Source organism: Nomia melanderi, chromosome 9, assembly GCF_051020985.1.
Source record: "Nomia melanderi isolate GNS246 chromosome 9, iyNomMela1, whole genome shotgun sequence".
Taxonomy (NCBI): domain Eukaryota; kingdom Metazoa; phylum Arthropoda; class Insecta; order Hymenoptera; family Halictidae; genus Nomia; species Nomia melanderi.
In genome coordinates this window covers 7859107-7883985 of record NC_135007.1, presented here as the reverse complement: position 1 = coordinate 7883985, position 24879 = coordinate 7859107, and the positions used below count along the sequence as shown (strand labels likewise).

Below are 24879 nucleotides of genomic sequence, written 5' to 3'. Positions count from 1 at the left end.
TTTTCTTCAGTATTTACCGGTTCTATCAGCGCTGATGATGTTATTACAAAACGTATCGCTTTCCCCGTACACCTCATAATTTTACAAACTTAAAAATTATAACATTAATGTTTATTTCTTCGATGATACCTCTCAAGAGATAAATATCGTTATTTTAATTAAACGTTCGCGCAGAATAGCTAATTATGTTGTACACTGTGCACTGAAATGAATTTAATAGTAAATTAATAAAAATGATTCACTATGAAACCTTCAACCGTTCGCAGATCCTAATTAGAAAAACATTCAATAAATACCCCAGTACACTGAATACGAATACAAATACGTTAAAATACATTTCAAAATCAACCAGGTAGTAACAGTTACCAAACCGAAATTATTCCAATCGCAAAATTAATTATTCTCAATTACAAATTACCCCCCAAAAGCAACACGAACAATAAACCATAGCCAACAGAAAAATTGATCAAGTACCCATAACCATCCAATTTTTCACAATTCGATTAATTTCCGCCCTCAGGTGAAATTACTCGACACTTCGTGCTGTAATCGCTTTATCGTTTACCAGATGAACGGCCGTGCCCCTAATACACTCGCCCCTTTCAAATTTTTTATTGAACCGTCTGTATCGTACGTCACGCAGGACTCGTCCGTATCAATCGCTTTCGTACACAGCCGAAAAAAAGAGGGATGGAGGGAGAAACACAGAACGACCGCGAGAAAGAGAGAGAACAAGAGGAAGTAAAAAAGAAAAAGAGAGGAAGCGCTGACTCCGAGTACCAGGGTTCAATTTACTGAAAGCAATGAATTTTTACCATACGCGACATTACGCGGTTTATTTACAAAATGCGAGCACGCGAGCGCTGTTCATCGCGCGATCGTTCATTTCCACTGGTTACGCAGCGAATGTAATGAATTTTTATTGGCCACTCGCGGCGCATCGGCCGCCGAGCCATCGATACGCGCGAGCATTTTTTATCAGCGTCGAATCATCGGCGACGGACACGTCATTTGCCGAGCGCAATGGATTTTTACGAGACCCGGTCCGGCCCGGCCCGGCGCGCCGACCAACCCCCGCGAAACAGGGACGCGACGCCCGTCGTCGCGGTTAACGAACGATCAAACGATTGACCATGGCAGGATGGCACGGCCCGGTCACTCGACATTTTTATTTTTAATTGGGTTTCTCAAACTAATTAATTCTCGGCGCCACGCTCGTCCTCTCGTTAATGCGACAGAGAAATTGTCGACGAGAGGGCGGTCGCCGGGGTTGCGGTGGACGGGGAAAAAATAACTTCATTGACGAACACGCTCGTAATTTATAGTCGGCGTAAATGATCACGTATGAAATACTTTTTCCGCTGTCCGGCGGCCCCGGTCCCGGTGAGTTTTGAAAAACTCTGTTGATTGATGCCGATCGATTGGCTTTGTTGTGCCCGGTCACGCACTCTAAGCGTCCTCCGTTATCGCCTGTCCCTGTATGTATGTGTACGCGTGGGAAAAGAGGAAAAATATATTCTTTAGTATTTGTATTTTAGAGTATGCGTTTAATGGTGTTATTTAAATAATGTATTTATTTTAATGACGTTTCTGCTGTAGTATTGAATTGTTAGTTTTGAAATGGCAAAGAGATTTTTTGATGAGAATAATTGTTTTGTTAGTGAAATACGGGGATTGTGTTAATTTATTTATGTGTAATATTCGTAGAGTGCAATTAGGATTCTGGTAGTATTTATGAATGGCATTAAGTTATATTTTTGACAGAGATTATATTTTTATTAGTTAGAAACTTTAGCGTATGAGAACTTCTCTGGTTCCTATTTGACAGAATTCTCGATTTACACGTTAAACAATTTTGCCGTGTGTTATAAAACCCATGGATATAAGAATCACAATCCCCGCACTATTTGTAAACTTCACTAAAATTTTTTGACACAGCCAAAGACTAATAAGAAAATGTTTAAATTATATCCTTTTTAATACACTGACTACTAATTAGAGATACATCAAGACTGTATCGAGTTAGGTAATTTAATTGTCTTGATACATTATCTACCGCCATAGTCAAACGATTACAATACGCTAACTATTAAAGAATAGATTTTACAGCAATATAAGAAATTAGAAAATTGTAATGTAATTAAATGAAAGCCTCTTCGATAATAATATTTATTTTTCTTACAGATAAAAAATAGCGCCTCCATAAAGCACGCAACATTCGCATACCATTCGACACATCAATAATTTACAACCAGAGAAGTTCATCACAACGAATTCAATACTTTCACATCCTCAGCCAAAATCTCCCTACTAAAACATCCACTCAATCTTCTTCCGCAAAAATGAATCTTCCAATTCGGATAAAAAATCCTGTCACAAATGACCAAAGCCAGTCAACGTGCTAAGCGCTCAGAATTTCACCCCCTGACACTAAGTCCACAATCTCAACGCCAAACGTAAGCGTTCTCACTAAAAATCACCAATGACGATGTACCGGTTGGCGATCACGTCGACAACAACGGTCCCAAACAATTTTTCTTATGTAGCATGGCTTACCTCTGGTACTTTCACCGCGAGCCCCCGCAACCCCAATCCAGATTAGACGCGGCTCACGCGTCGACCTCGACGTGGAGGGAACGCACAGATAAAAACCCGCGGACAAAGTTCTCCCGCGAGCCGGTTGGGAAAGGGTTGAACAAAAAACGGCCGAATGGGAAACCGTGATACACGAATGACTCGCCGGGTGCGACTGACAGTACCGTGTTGCTCCACGTGGGCTCCAACCACCCCATGGAACCACCACAACCGTGCGACCGCCCGTACGTACGAGCGCAACCGTGCACACAGGCGAAACGAACGGGAGGGGGCAGCGATCATGCGCACTGACCGAGCTTTCGCGGATTCGAACTTCCACTCTCTTTTCCCTTTTTCTTGTTAAATGCGTAATTAGCGTTATTTCGCGGCTTTCGCGGCCGATAATTGGTTATGGAACGCGTTCCCGCCGCCGCTCGTCGCTTCCTCCTTGGCGACTTCCGTCCCCTAAATAGATTTCTGCCAGCCAACCATGTATTATAATTATCATACCGTCGATGTTCGTGTATTTATCGCATACCCGATTCTGTTATTACACGTTGCGAGTAAAGAAGAGACAGTACTTGTGGAAATATTGAGATCGGCTTAAAATTAATATTTTCATATGAAATTTCATAGAATTTGCATGATTGTATTATATAAAACTAAATTGTGTAGGAAAAAGATTCATTTTTTTTTAATGGAGTGAAGGTTTATTAATTTAAATTGTAATGGAATTATTAGGGGAGAAAATTGTTTTCTATTCTGCATCGAACTTCGGACATCTGTTTTCGAAGGATTATTGGTGCATACTGATTTGTAGTTTAGTTGTCAGTGAATAATTTAATTATTTTACTGGAAAGTGAGCTATGGGATACCGGGATGGTATCAGTCGAATCGATTGAATCGATTTGAAAAGCAATCCGAACCCTATTGCAAACTAAATTTCATTCTAACACCTTCCGCTTTAATGCCTCGTTATCCGGAAATTTCGTAATTTTCATTGTCGATGGCGTACTGCTGAAATATTGTACAAATGAAATTTTCATTGTTCCCTTTCCCGCGATCCCTTTATTTTTCCTTATAAATCGTTCACGTGTAATTCGGTTGCTTGTAACAATGCTGGCGCGTTACCAGTAATTGAACCATTCTGTTATCAATTTTCGACTCCGGTGCCTCGTTTGCGTTGCGAGCTCTGAATTATAGAAATTTATTACGTTTTAATTGGAACATTTTCCGTCACGGCAGTTCCGCTGATGGATGTTGTTTAATGATTGGAAAACTTTCTACGTAATCCGCAACATTTATCTGTAACGTTGGCGTAAAATTTGATAAGCAAAATGTTGGCTGTTTCTTTCAATAAATCTCCTCGTGAATTATACTTATAATTTCTTTATACTACAACCTGTTCCAATATCCTAAATATTAATTCCATTCATTCCATTTCTAACTAACCGCATCGTAGAGAAAATAGAACTAGTATTAAATCAGAATTTAATGATCCATTCACTTAACACGTTACAAAGATATCAAAAGATATAAGGGTCAACAAAAACTTAAATATAACTTAATACGTTCATTACTAGTGTCGCATATTTGACACGATCAAGATTTCACATTTCATGCAAAGAAGAGTAAATTACATTTACGTGTCTCTTCATCTAATATTGTAACGCATGGTATAATGCGGAGGAAGTCGAGAAGATGTTTCTTCTTGATTATTATTTGTATTTTGTAAAGACGATATGTTTTATTTAATAAAATATAGTAACATGGAGGCTGATATTAAAATAAATGCTGGTATCAAATAGTTTAATATCTTCTTGAGAAAATTAGTACACTTTATAAGGAAAGTATAACTGCAATTTACGATGGCATGGAAGTTAAACAAAAAGACACGGTCACGTCCACTTCGATAGTTGGACAATTGTCCATCCCCTATGTTAGGGTAGCCTCTCGCGAAAGAAGGAACCAAAGGCTTGCGTCTCTGTTTTAAGGGGTGGCGCTGAAGACCGCCAATTACCAAGGCTTGTCTAAGTCGTTAAAGAGGCTATCGGGTCTGCTTCTTTTACCCCAGGCCCGGCCTCCATCTACTGGATGATCTGCTGCACCCTTTCGCAGCGTTCAACAGTGGCCTCCGCGTTCAGACCAGCCATGCGAAACAGGAAAGGCTCCGTTTTCTATCCGAGGCGTGTTAATTAGACACGCTTTTGTTTCCTTCCGGAGGAACCCCCGAACGAGGCAAATATGAACGACGGGACGACCCTCGAATTTTGTCTCCCCGTGTCGGTGTCGCAATCGCTGTTACGAGAATTATTTATGCGGTGGGAACGTATGAAAGCTACATAAGGGGAATATCAGACGACGCTTTGAATTCGGCTGCTCTGCAGGTTGTCCCACGTCAGGACAGGGACTCTTGACAATCGCGGGTACCCCGAACGAGTCGCAATTGATAACACGCACGTTGGTCGTTGAACTACACTAATTATTTACCCTCCCAGAACTTATTTATATAGAGACAATTACTGTAGAGCAGAGATTATTGAAATATATAGGATGCCTTGCTTCCATTGTTTATCTAAATTCATTGCATTTCAAAAGGAAGTTGTCTAAGAAGTGTTTGTATGCTTTCAAAATGGACTTCTTATGTTAAAAATATTATTATAGAATCATTTTGAAAGATATTTTTCTGCTCTGAACAGAATCATTGTTCAGAAATTAGTTAGAAGATCCAGACGTTGTATGAAAAAATGTGAAAAGTTTTGGGTTGTAAAGTTGTTTGATCATTATAGAATTATGGATTCAACGTTTATCTCGTTACGTATTATAATTTCGTTATCCACGGAGGTTGCTACTTTATTGTAGCAAGCACTTAACGCTCCAAGTTTCTTATATCATTTAAGAAAGATACGCTTCTTTAGTACGGAGTAGAATGTAAGTATTACATCACGGTCCAGGTAAAATCTTCTTCTCCTTCAACCCAACCCTCGCCCCCTTTCGCTTTCTCTCATTCCTTGTTTCCTTGATCTTTCCCTTTCTTCCTTTGTTCAGCTGAAAACAGAGACGGTTAAGATCTCGTAAAGCCCACCATCAAACTCTGCCTCAAGAACAAGCTGGATGTTTACAGTTCAATTATACGAAGCCTCGACTACGCAATTATTAATATTTACATGATTTGGTAACCGAAGCGTGACCCGGGATGTCTCTAATTCGCAATTATCAAAATTTGTTATTAGATTTATCAGAAATTATCATGATTTAAATATTGTAATATATTATAGCTTATACAGTTGTTAGATATAAAAAGAATTCTACAGTTTAGCAACCATAGAGATGTAAGATTTACAAATATTAAAATAACTCGCCCGTCTTGATGATCATTATTTAAAAAATAGTAAAATTTAGTATCAGAAAAATAATTGTTTTATGATCTAAAGATTTCTTAAGGAATCTAATTCAATTGTAACATATTGTATATTGTATTAAATATTAATGAATAATAATATATGAATTAGGGGATGAACATTTCGAATCGCGAATTTGTAAATAAATATCTGAAATGGAATCCAGATTCATGGAATCGAATTAAGGAAGAAAAGCGAACGGTCACTCAATCAGATTTTCTGCTTTAGCATCATTCAAGGGAATTTGGAGCCATTAGTGTGCCCTTAATCGATTAATCGACCGGGCAATTCAAGGATCTGCCGGAGTGGTAGGCAAATGAAGGCGAAAAAGGAATCATAAGAAAGGGACGACAGAATTGAAAAGAATCTCTCTTTAGGGAGAAGAAAAACTCGGAAAACGAAACCCCGGTGTAATATTCCGGGAAATTCCACAAATCGATGGAAGGAACGGAAACGAGCGAAAGGAAGAAACAAAGAAGGATGGAAGAAGCGCGCGGCTGCCGGGGCCAGGGAGGAAAAGTGGAATATTTCTGTGCTCGTTAAAACGCGCAGCTTCAGCATCCAGTGCAAACTGCAAGGAAAGAAAGCCTTTCTCATTGCAGAACGTGACGCGTTTCATCTTTCTTCGACTTTTATATAGAATACCTATTGCTTCGTGTCGTCTTGAAAATCCGCTTTCACGATACTCTGACCCTGTTAAATTTCTCTAAAGTAACACAACGATTAAACACTAATTATCTTCTTAAGATTTTAAATTTCATTATTTTCAAATAATCCTAATACATGACTTGTTATTGGATATTGTCAATTATGAATAAACAAAAATAATGATTCTTAGTGAGCTAAATATTTTCATGAAAATTTAATCAATTTCATCGATTTTTATTTAATATAAATATATATTTTAAAAACAATTTAATATTGTATAATATGATGTTGTGTAAGATAACAGACTAATTTGAAAATAGATAATGGAAGTATTTAAATGAATTATACAAAATTTTATTTAAATCAATTATTTCTAGCAGTATTGTATATTATGGTCTAGATACTATATGTACACTGTAGTGTTGTATGCACCAAATATCCACGGATTTTCTCGTAAGATGTATGGATTCAAGATGGCTTTCACCACGGACCATTTCCTGATTCCATTCAACAACAACTTTTACAAATACCTGTGAACACCTTACTCACGAGCTTGTCAGCGATCAAAATTGTGTGAAAGTATCATAAACATGGATCGCGTTAACACATTACGGTATCGCTCAAAAGAAATTTATCGTTCATGCCTCATCAATCATTTCATTAGAACGCGGTACGTCAATAACGTTTACGATGTAACAGTATGAGTTACACCCGAACGAACACGCTTAACAGATGACATGAATATTTATGAGGTTTTCCATAATGTGATAGTATCGTAATATATTCTTTTTCTACGGTTTTATTAACCTCGTAAACTTTGTATTCGTCGTTAATTACTTAGTGTAAGATCATTACTGCTATAAACACGTTTAAATTAATCTTCATTACGTTCTCAGTTGTTTCTCATTTTGGAACAATTCATTTATCACCACCTGAATATTTTTCAAATCAACTTAAGATAATGAGTATCGTATTTAATTTATCGCCAGCTGAATATTTTTCAAATCAATTTCAGATAACGAGTATGGTATTTAATTTATCGCCAGCTGAATATTTTTCAAATCAACTTCAGATAATGCGTATCGTACTTAACAAAAAAATTAGAATTTGTCGTGTGTTTTTGGTTTCTTTTTATGGAATAACCAAATTATAATTTAATACAATGGGCAAGATATTGTTGTTATTATTCTCTACATTATCTTTTTTTCCACCGAATCTAATGTTTCGTTAGTTCGGTGATTGAGTAACTCAAGTGACTGTGTCTGAAATATGAGCTGACTTCTGGAAGATTGTTGGGAAATTATATGTTATCTCTCATGTCCCTTTCTACTGACCCTTGACCTCCGTATAATGCTCCGTCCAAAACCGTTAGAAGAATCAGTTAAAGGAGGGAGAAATTGGTTTGGAAAGATTCTTCCGCAGCTTCGAGAAAGAGATTAAAGTGCTGTTATTCCCCTGTTTTACCGTCGGAAATGAGCCACGAAAATCGATCGTAAACCGATATTTTGGAACTTTATGAGAATAACGATGAGGTCACCGTCAAATATTGACCACGTTGCGTCCCATTTTCATTTTTGATCTGAATACGGTTGGACTCTTTCGCGTTAAATTGCGCAGACGCTTTACGTATATTTCAGTGCACTATAAAAAAGGAGATCATTCAAATTAAATAATTTCAATCGCATAAATATTTTTTACAGTTTTTAATGCTTATTAAAACTATCATCAGTATCAGCTTTACAAAATTCAGTTATTTAATTTATAAAATAATCGACTAAACTCAAACATAAAAATATGTTTTGAAGAGTCCCTTGTTCAATAATTGTATAAAAAGGGGTGTCTTGCGTTATTAGTCAAATATTGTCTGAGCACCCTTCTTGATCCGTATGGACCACGGATCACTGATTTTATTATAGCTTGAGTCATTGACATTTACTCTAAATCCATCATCACGTCATACATAAAAGGTTTACCCCATTAACATTCAATAACTAAATTATCGTGCAAAATTCTCATACACATTTCTATATTATTTCAAATCATTGTATTATAATCTAGTTCCATTGCGTCTAAAAATTCTACAGATCAATCCAACGTTTCGTTAAACGTCCGAAGACTTAAATCATAACGATATTAATACACAATTAATATAATTAGAATTCATTTCCCTAGCGTATTGAGGAAAAATACAAAAACCAAAAAGCCACAAAATGTTTTATTGACACTAACATTCTTCCGATTCTTTTATATTCCACAGTCATCGAATATTTCAGCACTAATGAAAAGCAGTATAACTTCAATTCGGCGACTGCGTAAAACAATCAAGAACGAGAACGTGAAAATATAATACGAGCTGACGCTCTCGGACTCTCCTCCAGCGAGATTAATGTCACCGTTTTCCCCTAGTTCTCTCACGGAAATTAGTTCTGCGGAAACGCTGTTCGTCTTCGCATGTCCGTCTCATGGATCGACGGTTTTACGAGGACAGGATGGCTGCGTCATTGACCGTTGTCGTTGAAATTCGAATGGGCAAACTTGACTGCTGCCAACGACGCAGTTAGCCGGCTCCCCCATTTGTTCCCGAACTTGGTGAATATCAGATCGTTCGACGGGGAAGGGGTTCGGCGGGCGTAGAGGGGGAGGAGTGAAATCGTCCCGAATTGGAGCCACGATAACTGCTCTTTGCGAAGACTGTAGATGTTAGATAAGACAATAGTCAGTGAAAGAGAAGGTCCCTCTTCGACTCGTTTGCCGGACAACAATAGAATGAAAAATCGGACATTCGTGTACACCTGTGTGCGCCATCGATCGTGACTCAATGTATTAAAGCGATTCAAGTTTCGAGCGCACGAAATGGAACTCAATTCCCTTGCTCACTATGAAACAAATTCGTTTGTATTACCTGTTTAATTCATTATTTAAACGCGTTAAGAATTCATTACGTGAGAATATAATATTTTACTTTAGTAAATTCAGTAGTCTTTTTCGAAAGATTTATCAGATCCTTTCTCCGTAATTGAGGATTAGTTAATATTTTATGTAGTTCCATTGCCGTGAAAATAAATTCTATACAATAGTAAACAATAAATTTCCACATAATCACAATTATCGTAATCAAATCAAAGTTTATATTTAAGGATCGATAAGGAAAATGGTACAATGAATATACATATTTATATGCCAGTTGTTTTTTCATGGAACGAACAGGTTGTAACTTAAATTATCTGAATCATTCGTTTGCGCGTTTTATAACGAATACCTTTCATTTTTTCCCGAACCGTAGAGACACATTGACATGCCTTTAAAGCAGCTAGCTTGGAACACGTATGTACTGCCACGTGCCAGACGTAATTTAGAGTCGAAGAAGTGTCCTTGTAAAGCCGATTGCTTCTGTCCGGTTTGTACTGACCGAAACGAATGAAACGCGGGCCGCGCACACTTTCGAATACAGGCATCGAGCGTGTTTATCTTCCTGTCAAAACAATAGCACTGTTCCGATATCATTGTTTGGAGTGATGTATGTATCGGGTAGCCGCGCTTTAAACCTTTTAAACCTGTCCAGGGGGCAACTGTGCCTTTTCTATAGCGTCTACAGTAATGGGTTAGAAAAGGCTCTTAGCAAGTGCTTTAGGTAGGCGTTTTCGATCGCGATGTAGTACCTTTTAACCGCAGAAAAAGGCAAAAGGCACCGGGAAATGTACCTCCTGTCTTTCAATCCTTCTCGCCGCCTTTCCCTCCTGTTTACCTTCTTTACGGGTATTCTTCTTTAACCTGCGAGCCGTGCGATCGATGACTTGAATTTTCAACTTTTTAAATAAAATAATCTATTTTTATCGTGAGATATTTATTAGATGAAGTATAGATAACATTAACACTAAAACCACCAGACGACTCAAAATGACCCATTCCTGATTTCCTGTTTTTGCAATTGTTAAAAAGATAACATATTTCTGTAGGAAATTATTAACGAAATTGATTCAGTAATATTCAAACTGAATTGTAAATTAATTACAGTTTCAATAGATGCACTCTTGAAGTTTCTATAGAGGAATTTCAAAGAGTCAATTTAACTGCTCGGTAGTTTTAGCATTAAAGAATATTTATACCTCAGATCGCAGGTTTCTAATAATGGTAATTTATTTCAACTTTATTCTCTTGTCTTGTACAACATTCAATTTTATTAATTATTTTCAGGAAACGGAAATTGGAATTTTACTTGAAATAAACCTATTCGCAGTGACATGAAAAGAGAGAGTGAGTGAGGGGGGGGGGGGGAGAGAAAGAGAGAAAGGGAGAGAGAGAGTGAGAGAGGGAGAGAGAGAGAGAAACGAATTACTCGTAAAGCCTGGTAAAAAATGCAGGGGATGTTTTCGCGAGGCTTGAAATCGTATTAAATCATAACAACCGTATTACGATAAATTAGAATATAATTAAGTGTAATAAACTAAGTGTTATTAAATATAATAACGCATGCATTAATGGACTCGCGTTACGCGTAAGTACTTGTATCAGGCCCACCAGCATGCGTCAAGTAAACTAGGTAATTATTATTAAAATTCATTTACACTGTAATTTCAAACGACGCTGTAAAACCAGACTTTCCTTTGGTAAACGAAGGACGAAGTTCACCGTACAATTGAGTTTTTCAACGAATCTCGTGTTACACGATGCTTCCACCGAACCGCCGACGCGTGTCAAGTAAATTAGATATTTTTATAATTAATCCCTCCCGTAATTGCAAACGTCAGCGTGGAATCAGGGTATTTCCACGGGTAAACTAGAACGAGTGATCGCAGTCGATTTATCCTTAACTCGTTCGTAATTTGCGCTCGTAAAGAAGAGAGATACGGGCCGAAGGGAACAGAAAATACTGGAGGCTGACGCTTTAAGTGCATTCGATCGCGGTGTAATAGCTTTTAACTACAGAAACAAAGAAAGGTACGATTACCGCCGACGTACCCTTTCATTCCTCTCCTCCTTCTTCCCGTTCGCTTCTCCTTTCGCTCCTTTTAACTCCTACTTCTCGAGCTTTCGAAACAAAGCGGGCACTTGGCACGCATCCCGAAACTCTCAACGACCGACAGTACAGATTGTCAGGTGTTCTCTGGATGTGACCTAATATTTCACACAGGATACAACGGATACCTCTGCAGTAAACTTCGCTGCGCGGAGTTCCCCTGAAACCCGAACATCTGTTGGATATTTTTCTCTTTGGATTATACCTACTCCTCTACTTGCGCTAGTCGACTGTAACGCGGAACGCGGAACAAATTGCATACCGCGGATAGAGGCGAGGAAACTATTCAGATGTAATAATTTTGTACGTTACGTTTATACCGGAGAAAGAAATATTATCTTCGTAAACAACGAAAACGTATATCTTACGCATAAAATATTTTCGTAATATTATTATAAACGAAATATACATTCATTTGCTTCTACTTTTATTATAATAAGAAAAATCAATTAAAAATATATAACCATTTCGCAAATCAATTAGAAGTTCCGAATAAAATCGATAATCATAGGAAAATAGTATTTAAATCCACTAAATTAACAATAAATGATATTAATCGAAGAATAGAGGTTGAATAAAAATTATCTTGTTTATTCTAAGATCAGGACCATGTTGATCCACTATCAGAAACCAGCTAAATCCACCAAAGAAAGCGCTTGCATCTTTCCAACATCCTCCCAATCTCGTAGTCAGTGAAATAAGTTTTTCCATTTATTACCGAGACGACTGCTATCGCGTACGTAATTTATGCGTCGGCAGTTCGCAAAAATAAGCGTGTATTTCACGCAATTCGAGCGGCAGGTCGCGTTGCTTTGAAAAAAAAAACGGTCGTTTCGCATGGCAACAACATTCCACGGGCCGCATTCTTTGATCAACAGCCAATTTAAGAGTCCGCTGGGACTGAGAAAAGTAGCCGAAAAAAAATATGTACTCTCGAAGCCTAGCAGCCTCTTTATACGATGTAAAACGAGTGCCTTGGCACCCTCGAGCCGAGTCTCTCCACCTTCCCGATCTTCTCCGTGCAAGGAGACCCCGTCGTTCGCAATAAAGAAAACCCATGGCGGGTGGTCCCGGCTTCCGGTTTTTCTCCTTCGACTCCTGCCCCCTTTCTCGCTACCCCCGAGCCCACCTCCTGCTTTCCTTGCCATTCGCATTTCCTGCAAAACTGTTTTCCTGGCAGCGGTCTGCTGTCGAAGTGATTCTTCAATGCGTCCGCGCGCGTCCATCATCCCCCTTTCTCGCGCAGCGGGGGCGCTCGACGCGCCCTTCGATAGAACCAGTCACTCGAACAACCGGGACGAGATTTCGATGTACAACGCCTCGCGCGAAAGAACGGGCTCATAATAGATCCCATTTTCGGTTGGCTGAACAATTCGCCACGCGATGATTTGAAGTAGGTGTCACTTTAACACTAAAACTACCAGACGAGTCAAAATGATCCTTTCCTTGTTTCTTCTTTTCGCAATCATTAAGAAGATATCTCTCTAAGAAATTATTCAAGATATCGATTTAGCAATACACAAACTAAATTGTAAATAAATTAAAGTCTCGGTAGATGCACCGTTGAAGTTGATATAGAGTAATTTCAAAAAGCCGATTTAACTGTTTGGTAGGTTTAGTGTTTATAAATGTCGGTACATCGATATTTCCACGTTTACCAATAAGCATCGACGTACTGTCTCTGATAATAGATATTATATGTGATTCGAATATAACAATTTTTTTATCGAATACTTATTACAATATTTCCAGTTTCTAAGTTAGATTCTTTTTTGTACAGTTTTGCTCTTTGCGGTGGATAAGGGAAACATTCGAAAATAAAATCACCTTGGCAAAGGGTGCTCCTTCCTTCCTTGACCTTTCGGCCGTCGTATCATGACCAGCGCGCGTTTAAAATTTACATGGACGCTCGTCAGAAGTGGCTTCGTGTCCGCGGGCCGGTTCAATTTATTTTAGACGCGGCCGTGCGCCCTCGCAGTTTTATTAGTATTTACGAAGCGGCGGATGGTACGCGATACGATGCGCAAAGTAAAAGTTAAAGCGGCTGCTGTTTGGCCTCCGTTCAACGGTCCCGGAGCGTGGCATCAACCGGATTCGATACATTACTTTGGATTAATATTTCCCAGTCCCGCCACCTACTGAACATATAAATTCGCGTGAAAGCGGGTATATTACACTCTCTTTGGTCGGGTACTGTGAAACTTACCGTTGAAATGAAACAAATTGTCTTCCATCAAAGTATGAAATTCACTGAATGTGAGGAAAATCGTAATTATGCACTATCGTTCAGAAATATTTGATCACTTACGGGAATCAACGTCTGGAGAATAAAACATTGCACTATTTCTTGATCTTTAGTAGACTGTCGTACTGGTTATACTATATTATACTATTATATTTATTCAATTATGTGTTGCTATGTAAACTACGTAAAAGCTGGAGCATCCGTTTGACTATTACAGCAGAGAAAGAATGATTATTGCAAAGATGTCTTAATAAGAAAAAATATGAGGTTTCGTCCTGGCAATTTTGTATAGTATTCAAAGTACATAAGAAGAAGTAACTCCAAATTAAGCTTAATTTAAAATAATTGATTCTTTTTTAGTTATATAATCTGTATTAATATTTCTCTTCATAAAGAGTATTTAAAAATTATAGTTATTTATGGTTATACAATTTTCACGTAATATTTATTGTTTGCACACTGCACCATATCCAGTAGAATCTGACTGTCAAGGTGCAGCCAAATAGAGACTTAATTCAAGTGGAAACTGCGAGTATAAGTCAGACCTCTCTGCCAAGAAATTCTATTCGGCATTGACCTATCCAACGAATCTTTATATCCGTCAGTCCATGATAACATTGAATTTTCAATTTACATGGTACAAAAGAATTATGTAATTCCATGTTCGACATGAATGAATTGAAAATTGCGGTAACGGAAAGTTTACTTCTAATTGACTCAGGAATTAAGGCATTTTGGTTTCACGAGTGTAAGAAAGGTGTCGTTCACCTTGCGAGAGAAAAATGAATGAACGGTATTGCTGAAACTGATAGGAGAGTCACCACTCATAGTTGCTGTCGTCGCTATCTTTTGTATCAAACGTTTATTATAAGACTGTAGAGACTACGGCTGCCGTGTGTCAGCTCGTTACCGCTCGCTTTCGAAGGTTGTTAAGAGTAGATAATACGCTGCACTCCGGGGACTCGAACACTACGCGGCGTGGCTGTTCCGACGGGTCTAATGTTGCTTTTATCGTGACGATAAATCAAAATGCTCAGCGCAAAAGCCGAATTACTTCGCCGCGTACAACCACGCTGACGGAAAATGAATACAAATGGTGGTGACTTGGGGACGAATAGCCTTTGCAATGAAACTTACTGTCGTTGCAGTTCGTTAACTTTGCAGAGGAATCCATAGGAAGGTACTGGTATCACGGTTTCACTCTCACAATATTTTTACCCAGGATGATACCTATTTTAAACTGAAACCAGTGTCGTGCTGTTCGTTGCTACAATTAAAAAAATCATTAGAAAATAACATATAGGCTATAAATTAAAGTGTCTAATTCTATAGAAAATTTCTGTTAATCTACAAGTCAGTAACTTATTATTTGATATCTTATATTGATAACCTAGTTCAAATTTAACGCTAGAACCACCGTACCAGTTAGAATGACTGGTTTCAATTTCTTTGTCTCGCAATTATTGATATCTTCAAAGCATTGAATATTCGAAATGATCTTGAAAATAAATAGTTTCACTTGAATTCTAGTTCCGAAGAAACTAAATATAATGTACTGTTACAATTGTTATGAGGAATTCGTATTAAATGCTCAGTGATTCTAGTGTTAAATACGAAAGACATCGTCAGACGTCATTAAATACCATTGTAACAATATTCGTTTTCAAATAAATCTCAAATTTGATCCAAAATAATTTATAACTTATCGTTATATCTAATGTATCATACGCGAATCACGCTAGAAGGAACATTTCAGCCGCGACGAAGATAGCGGCAACGGCAATATTGGACACAGCTAAATTCCTCCCCTATTACTGAAATCGAAGTTCCGTTCATTATTCAGAGGATCGTTAATCGATACCTGTACACTTTATTATGCCACTAAAGTGTAAGTTCCGTAATGCGCCGGGGCTCGATATTAAAACTTTGAATAGAATCTCTCCGCGGCACCCTGACGAAACTACTTCCCCCGCTCCGGTTACCGATCTGGATAAAAGAGGGAACCGGTATTAAAGATCGAAGTGTCTTTCAGCGAAGGGAAGAATACGAAATAATTCCTTCGTCCAGGAGATCGTATAGATGGACAATAGACGTGAAAGTTTTCCAAACAATGGAATCATTCAGCCTTTCCTGGACATCTTTCCGGAGCGGTCAATGAGCGCTCCGCGTCCCCTAAGCTCTGTGCGCCTGCTACGTCTACAGGTCACCCCAGATTACGTGGACACAGTTCACGATCCCGTTATTTGCGTCATTTCTCTGTACACATTGTTTTACGATCGCTTAAACGACAACCGCGCCGAGCAAACGGGACAAACCCTACGTCATCGTATTAAACTTTTAACGAATCCGCGAACTAACTTGCGGAACCTCCTCCACGCGTTGCATTGAAACGTAAAAATAGAAACGATGTAAATCCCAGCTTTGCAGTTGGAACTTCGATACAAAAGCAGACGCGATTTTAGAAACTTTACTCGTTTCTCGGAACGAGCAATTATTTTCTTGACAAACAGGCGAAGAAATTAGCGTTGTTGGAATTGCTCTTTACTATCTTCTTGAGAAATACAAAAACTACAAAATAATAACAACTCTTAAATAGATAGATAAACATATCATATATAATATATATATAGAATTATATATATATTGAACTACCGTTTCTCTGGGAATAAGTGGAAAACCGCGAAATTCTCGTTGAATTTAATTCCCCAGTATTTTTTCCTCCTGGTAGTATTCCTGTTAGGAAAGTAATAACAGTGTTTTCTTTCGATCCGAAGCAGCCAAAGAGGGAATCGCTTCAGAAACGTTTCGCGCGCGGAAAAATGTGAACTTACAGCTTCCTGTCGATGTTATTACCAGTGAATAATTTGTTGGCGGCGAACTGCCATAAAGTAGCACGTTATAGAAGCGCTGGAAAAATATGCCGGGATTCTAATATCGCGAGCAAGCAGACGTTTCGGTTCTCGTCCTCATCCCTAGACACATAAGTTCGATACCGTGCCGTGCCTTCATCGAGTCTTTGTCGAACCAATATATCCCCGTGGCTCCATTCACGTAGCGATAAGCTCTGCCTGTATTCATGTGTAAATACTCCTTCCTTCTTCTTGTATCTTCTTCCATCTTTCTCCCGCGGCGTGCTACAGACGCCGAGTTCACGACCGCCTCCTCGCTTTTTCCCCGGGATAACAGACCGGTATTTGGTGTTCCATTATTTCCTTCGATAGGAATACTTCGATTGTTTGCCTCTCTTTCAATGGAATTGCAAAATTACTTCCTCAAAATCAAATTTTATATTTGCTAGTTTACCTTGGATCACCGGGCTCCTCTTTCTGTCCGAGGCTGGGTCTAGCTCGTGGTATCGCCGATGTATATTATAATTCTTGTGTAATATAAAACGAGTACTCGTCTGTTTTTATATGCTGACCCGCGAAAGTATCTAAAATCGATATACTTGTAATAGAAATGTATATCTCGGATGTATATTATTTGACATCAATGAAATGTATACATATTATTCTCTCGTGTGCCTCGAGCATTATACATACGGAAATTTCAAAATATCTGTTAGGCGAATATAATATTTCTATTATGAATATATCGATTTTAAATACTTCTGTGGACTAGTTAATTTTACGAGATCGTTTTCTACGTGTTGCTTCTATAAAAATCGTCAGACACCGCGTAGAATATTTATTTTCGAAATGAAATGAGGTTGGAACATAAATGTTTACAGTAATTGGTGGAACGAATATCAACAAGCTTATTGGTATAATAAACTGAAGTTGTTATATTATTATTGATTATTATAGTAATATGAATTCAAATGTTCCTAGACGAAAAAATGCATCGTTAATATGTCAGTATTACTTCGTTCATGCGTTCTATTATTGCAAGTGGCGAAATGGTATAAACAGTAACATAACTTTGTAACGATCACTGAGTGCCTTGATTGCCCCATCTCATTCTTTTCGTATCAAGATAGATTGCGTTCGAAAGGAGAGATAGGAGGAGCGGTAAAAAAATCGTAATCGAACGTATTTCCTGTAGAGATTCGATTTTAAATCAACCGGCGATTATCGTCGATGTTATTATGTCTTATTAATGCCGATGATTATATGGAGGTACTGGTGATAAGGTCTGGCAGATAGGAAAAGGAAAGAAGACACGCAAAACATCAGAGAAACCGAACGCAGTCGCGGAGAGTAATTCGAAGTTACCAGCATGGTCGGTTACCGGTAAACAGGGGGTTCGTGGTGGGTATGAGTGTGCATGAGGGAAATAAGGAGATGACGCGAATATATTTTTTCACATATTACAAAATTTCCTTGCATAACATTTTATTTTCGTCTATTTATTTATATACATTACAGACATAATTCCTGTAATGTTTCTACAATACTTCTCTAATGTTTCTCTAACGTTTCTATAATAATATTTTGAGAGCGGATGTTCCCGAAAACGAATTTTCAAATGAAAAGATGTGAATCTACAATGTTTCTATGACGTTTCTATAATTCTAGTTTCTATAATAATATTTTAAAACTCGATATTCTTAAAACCAGATTTTCAAATGAAAAGATTTTAATCTACAATTTTTTCTTGTTTCCTGTAGAATATTATATTATCATACTTTTATTCAATCTAGTCGGTTAACACTAAACTACCGAGCAGTTACTTTAACTTCTTGAAACTTCTCTATGGAAACTCCAAGAATGCATCCATTCAGACTTTAATTGATTTACAATTCAGTTCGCGTATTGCTAAATCAATTTCTTTAATGCATTGTTAGGAACATATATCATCTTTCTAATAATTGCAAAAGGAAGAAGTGAGGAATGGGTTGTTTTGACCCATCCGATTGTTTTAGTGTTAAGTAAACGTGTAATCTGCAAACATGTTCAATCTTAATTCCCTCGAATCGAAGGTCTTAAATGAGAAAAGATTATTATAGAGCTAAACTTTTTCCAATTGTAACAGCAGTCACGGAACACAGCCTATAATTTAATCCATGCGTGGAAACGGAAGTCTACGGCATGTAAGGAGGTCACCTCTCGGAGAGGTTAAATCCCAGGTGGAAGCATTTCCTACGATTACGTTAAAGCGAATATTTGCTGGTTCCATATACGCGTTGTTACGTAATGCGGCTAGAGCCTCGAATAAGCCGCTCCTCCATACCGAAAGTAGACGAGAGTCGGAAAGAGACGAAGGCGCGGCTATGTATCGCTCGTGTCTAGCAAGGAATTTACATTTTTATGGAAGGCTTCGTTCCGTAGGCAATTTATTATTTAAACATGAACAGGTTACAAGCAGTTACTCTCCTCCTAATATATCGGCGTTTCTTCTTATTTGACATTAATTACCGACTCCTATTTCGCACCAATGATCCCCTTCCTGATAATGACAGGAACACAGTATTCCATAATTCATTCGTACAAAGAATTTCTGTTCTATTCGTTTCAGAAGCATTGAGCAACTTCACTATTTCTGTACAGACTTTTCGAAAAATAATGCTTTAAAAAATCTTCGGTGAGTTTTGGTTCTGCAAAGATCCTTTAATTCTAATCTAATAGCAATCGTTAATTATATTTTAATACCTTAAATAGGATATAAATATAATGCTAATGCTAATTGAATAATTAAAATTAATAACTCTACAAATTAGGCCTTCAATTTCTCAGAGAAATAGGCAGAGATAATTCTTCAGATATAAACAAACTATTTCCATTAATTTCTGCAATCAAACAAAATATTGAAAACGATCTCTAATATCAACCATTCAATTATAAAATTTAACTTAATCCACTTAAGGTGCACGTAAATATACAAAACCGAACAAAATAAATGCATCAGAATGAATAAAATCCATATTCTTTTACAATTTCCAACAAACTCCGATGAAAAGTTGAACGCAATGTTCAGCGACCGTTTTTACAAAATGAAACTTATAAAGCTGCATGAAGCTCCCGGTCCGCCGATAATCGTCCATTCTCGAAATTACACCGAGACAAATATTCCGCGATCTCGTCCAGTTCCTACGAAACTATTTTGAATAATATTATGTCCGACTTCCTCTCCGGTCACAGGTCTACTCCGCAGAAGAAATAAGAATGTTGGCGGAAAAGAGATGAGCGGACAAGGAGGAGAGCCACTCTGAAGGCGAGCGAGTTTTGCCGTAATATTCGGGATACTTGGAGATATTTTCAAAGGATGGGCTCGTGTCCAGCGGCCGAGGAGGAGCGCAGGGGAAGACGGAGAGAAGGAGCGAGACGGTAGACACAGACATCGCGTCCCGATCTCTATTCTACTCTAGGACTTTCCGATGACCCCTCTCGTGCTTTCCACATAGAACCACGGATACGAGTCAACGAGTAAGTACACACATGTGCGCGTTACATATCTGCATTCGCGTGCGTCTGTCAACATATACCGCGCATATCCTTTATTTCCTTCGTCCTCTCTTGCACTTGTTACGAGAGTTTACCGTTTCACATGGTCCAGTTGCTTATATTAATTTATAAAGCATTCTGTGTGTGAATGTACGTAAAGAAATGGAGGAAGTTATTGATATTTATATATTCTAATAAGATTTCCATAGATTTAAAAATGTTTTACGTTCTCTGAAATTCAATTTATTGTTCTTACAGATTTTCTTATTTTCAATTTCGATTTTATTATGAGAAATTCATTTTCTTTCAAAGTCTGATCAACTATGTATGTAATATGCACTGGATTTTTATTAAATTTTGTGATGTGTCTAATATTTTCATAATATGCTGTGAAATGTTAGATATTATTTGACAATCGTCGCAATTTTTTTATATGGCTGATAGAAGTGGGATGTATATAATGAGAAACACATTTGAAAAATTTCACATCTTATTTTTTAATTAATCATACAATTTTTTATTGCTCGTTTTGTTACTCTTTTTGTTTGCGAATGTATGGTGTTTCTGATATCACTTTCGATTTGCGCTTACGCGACAATAACGATAATGCGAAACCATCATTTCACAATCCCTCTTAGTTTCTAAGTACACTTAGAGACACGTAGCGAAAGGTGCTTCAGATTGCAAACTACCTTCTATGGTACAAACACCTGCTAACCAAACAGAGAATTACTTGAACGCCAAGATTTCCATACCTCGGGCATACCGTGTAACTGATTACTCGATCTGTTACAAGATGGGATGTGTCCCACATTTTCCGAGTCCTTTCATCAAGTAAGTAATTAGCAGTATTCTCACCTTCGTTTCTCACGTTCTTTAATAAGAAGCATTATCACGTGATATTAAACAATACGTTTACAAATGTAAATCAAAAACAACCATCACAAAATTCCAATAATAAAAGAATAAAAAAAAAATAAACAAAATAATATTCAAAATTCTCTTCAATTAAATAAAGTTAAAAAAAGAGAAAGATTTTTACAATTCTAACCAATATATCAAACAATCCGAGTTTGTTATTAACCAGTTAACTGTTTTTGACGAGTATCCTCATCACGAACAAATGACAAGGTTCGAGTATACTCATCCGAAAACAGCTAACTGGTTAAGGGAATATTCATTTTTGAAACAATCAATTTTATAGGTATACATTACTGCAATGAAAATTTTAAAAAAAATCATTTGTAGATACAAACACGTACACATACGAGAATAAGGTACACACTTTTCAAAAAAGTCTCAACAGCTAACTGGTTCACATTAACTATTTCGACACAAGATTTTCCAAGCAAATTACCCGTATAAAACGGCAGAAGTCGTATGAACACATTGTTGATCTATCACGAGTTAACTCGTCTTTGCACTTGCATTAGCTATTTCAATTTTTGAAACGCAGGGCGATATAGAATATTGTAAAAGCAAAATATTCAAAGTTATACAAAACGTACGTTCAACGTTTCATTTCAATTCATTATGTATAAATAAAACATATCGAAGTTTATTTAGATTGTCTCACTTTCATATTTAATTATGGAATAATAACTGGCGACAAGGGATAGCTTCTGCGTAAAATTTCCGATCAACGATGCGTTAAAGTAACTTATCCCCTGTACTTCGTCCGATGCAAGGGAACAAACCAAAGCGCCATAAAGATTATAAAACACAGATTCCCGCGGTCAATCATTCGCGATGGAGACCGCGCTATCCGAGGAGAGAGTACGCAATCGAGCGTTTCTGGCTGTCTAAACACGCTCTCTTTTTCCTTTTCCACCTATTTCCCTGTCCTCCGCTCATCTCCTGTTTCTCCTTTCGCGTTTGTCAGAGGCAATGACAGGATATTAAAGTAGGAACAGCGAGTAGACTGCAGACTGTAAATATCCGGTGGTGCTCGAGCTTGCTCGCAATGAACAGGTTGAGCCCACGAGGTTGGACACGGTAACCTGGAGCCTTCAACGTCTCTCTGAAAATGTGAGCTCGCCCTCCTGCTTTTCGTTGCAGACGCAATTGCGATAACACTAGAGCCCATAAACGTTACCCCCTGGTGCTCTCGTACGCCCGTATTTCAGCTGGAATCGATGTCTAGTCCCCGCAATTGGATTTTTCTTTTTTATTTCAAGGTGCATTATCTCGGCGTAGCCGCATGTTAATTTCCCACAGACGTAAATTTTAACCACTTGTGATTTCATCATCGTTTGGAAACTAAATTAAGATGAATGAATGATGTTCTCCTTTATTTTTACGTTTATTTATCACTTCAATCGTTTTGTTTTTATTATTCCACCGCTTCGCAGTTTGATTAATTAGAAATCTTTTTTCCTATTTTTAGTAGATGGAAAAGTGTTTACTCTACTTTAATTAGTTGTATAGACAAAGTTGTTTGTGGCCAAAAATGTTTGACCATTTATTGAATTGGTTTAAAACATTCGAAAATATCTCTCGCGATTCAAACAGGCGATGATACAAAGATCAATTATAAACGGATTGTCTGTACAGTTTTTATTTTCCCTTGGCAATGAAACATTTTAGTCACACCAATAAACGGAGTATTTCGATAATCGATTCCTTAGTAAATAGTAAAAATGGTTAAATCGTTTTCGAGATCATTGAAATTCATTTGGGACTTAAGTAGAATCTCTTCGAATTACGCGAGATGTTCCGTTAACCGGCGTATAACTAAATGAAAATTTTCCGCGTACTCATAGTTACTGTTACAAATTGAGAAAATGTTGCCGGCGTGCGCGGCGCCGAATGAAAATTGTAATTACATCGTAAACAGTCTTTAGGAGGGAAGTTTATAAAAGCTGAAGAGTTCTCGAAACTTTCGAGCGGAAATGTGCTTCGTTAGAGAGGCCCCGAGAAGAAAAGTATCCTCTCGAGAATTTAGGACTTCGATATGAAGGGGTTCAACAAGAAATATATGAATTCCAATGACGAAGAGCAATATTGCTGGGCTATTCTTTATTGCAGCTAATAAAGACAGCTCCGGAAACGGAGTGGATCCAAGGGGTCAGCTTTCCTTCCCACTTTTCCACTACTCTTTGTTTTACCCTCTGTGGGGTCGATTCTTGCTTGTGTACGTTGTCCATTATATCTTTTAATGCGTTTTATATTGCACTGTAACTGCACATAGAGGATATTAACGTTTCACGACATACCAGAATTCCTTCGTCGAGAGAGTGTACTTCGGACAATTACTCCGACTTCTTTGTTTATATGTTTCTTCAGCAATAATATGCTGGAAATGATGGAAGGGTACACGGCATTACAAGTTCGCCGTATATGTGCAAGTAAATTTTACTGTTTAAACACATTCACTCGATTTATCACTGAAATAATCACACTAAATTTTCTGAACTTTTATTTTTATTTTTCTTCAAACAGTCGCCTCCCAAACCAGGAATACCTATCAATTAATTTTCTTTACATTCTGTTCTCGTTTTTGTAAAGTTCAACGTTATTTAAACTTCATTTATAATATATACATATATCATATTTATATATCGAATAACATTATTCAAGATTTAATATTGCACATTCCTAAATGTCTGTCTTCACCTACTTCGAAGATACAACAATAAAATTCAGATCAGAATTCATAAAATATAATCTTCACAAGCTAACTAACTCAAACTCACTGCTTATCATTTAATAACACCATTTCATCCAGCACCATTAACACAATTACGTCAAAAAGAAAATCCAGAAAAAGATCACTTATCCGGTCAATTTGTTTCAAACATACATCGCGTAGTGCGTATAAAAGGAAAAAGATCTGCGAAGAAAAAGTATATTCGACGAAGAAAAATGCAAGATAGGTTTTCGTTGAAGCACGCCAAAGTCTATGGGCAGCGTGTTACGGGGATCGTGTTCGTTGGGCCGGAATAACCGAAGTCTCGTTTCACGTGAAAAACGTTTGATACTGTTAGCTGCTTCTCACGTTAATCCGGATTAAGAAACGTGACAGCAGACGCCCGCGCCCCGCCAGCTACGACAGCGTAAGAGTGATGAAATATCGCGGACGGAATTAAAAAAGCGAGGAGGAAAAAAGAGGGGAAATAAGAAGGAGAAGATGAAGAAGAAGAAGAAGAAGAAGAAGAAGGAAAAAAAATACGGAGACAGTCACACGGATTCCGAAGGCGGACTGCTCTCGTTGAAGTCTCCTCGTGAAAGTAAGCCCGGGAGGGTAATAAGAAGACCGACAGATAAGCCGTTTCGTATTGCCTTTCGATCGACGCCATATTCCTCCGACGCCTATGCCGAGAAATCGTGGGGAATACGTTTCAGGAGGCCCGGCGATTCCGTTTGAATTTCGCCAGCCGGGAGTTTGAACGATCCCCCCTCGAATAAGCTGTTCCGCGCGCGCCGTGGGAATCGCGTAAAGTCGCAATCTCTCGATCGATAAATCGAGGGCAGTTTCTCTATCGACCGCGGACGTTTCAACAAATTCACGTCCGATTGACAAACGGCTCACCGCCGAATAAAGAATCGGGGCCGATCATTGAGACGCCGGAACGTTGCTGCAATTGTTTCACGCTTAAAACAGGTCGTTCC

At 37.9% G+C, this 24879-nt stretch overlaps 1 protein-coding gene across 7 annotated transcripts in view; it reads right to left on the bottom strand.

Annotated features, from left to right (window-relative positions):
* The window catches only part of LOC116427769 (EGFR adapter protein), a 211405-nt gene that overhangs the window by 148380 nt on the left and 38146 nt on the right, over nt 1-24879 (bottom strand). For 2 of the 7 annotated variants that reach the window (XM_031978516.2, XM_031978513.2), the window contains exon 1: nt 2557-2802. The exons of the other annotated variants lie outside the window; for them this stretch is intronic. The gene's annotated coding sequence lies outside the window, so the exon portion shown is untranslated. Of the gene's footprint in view, nt 1-2556; nt 2803-24879 lie in introns of those variants that run through there. 7 annotated transcript variants of the gene reach the window in all.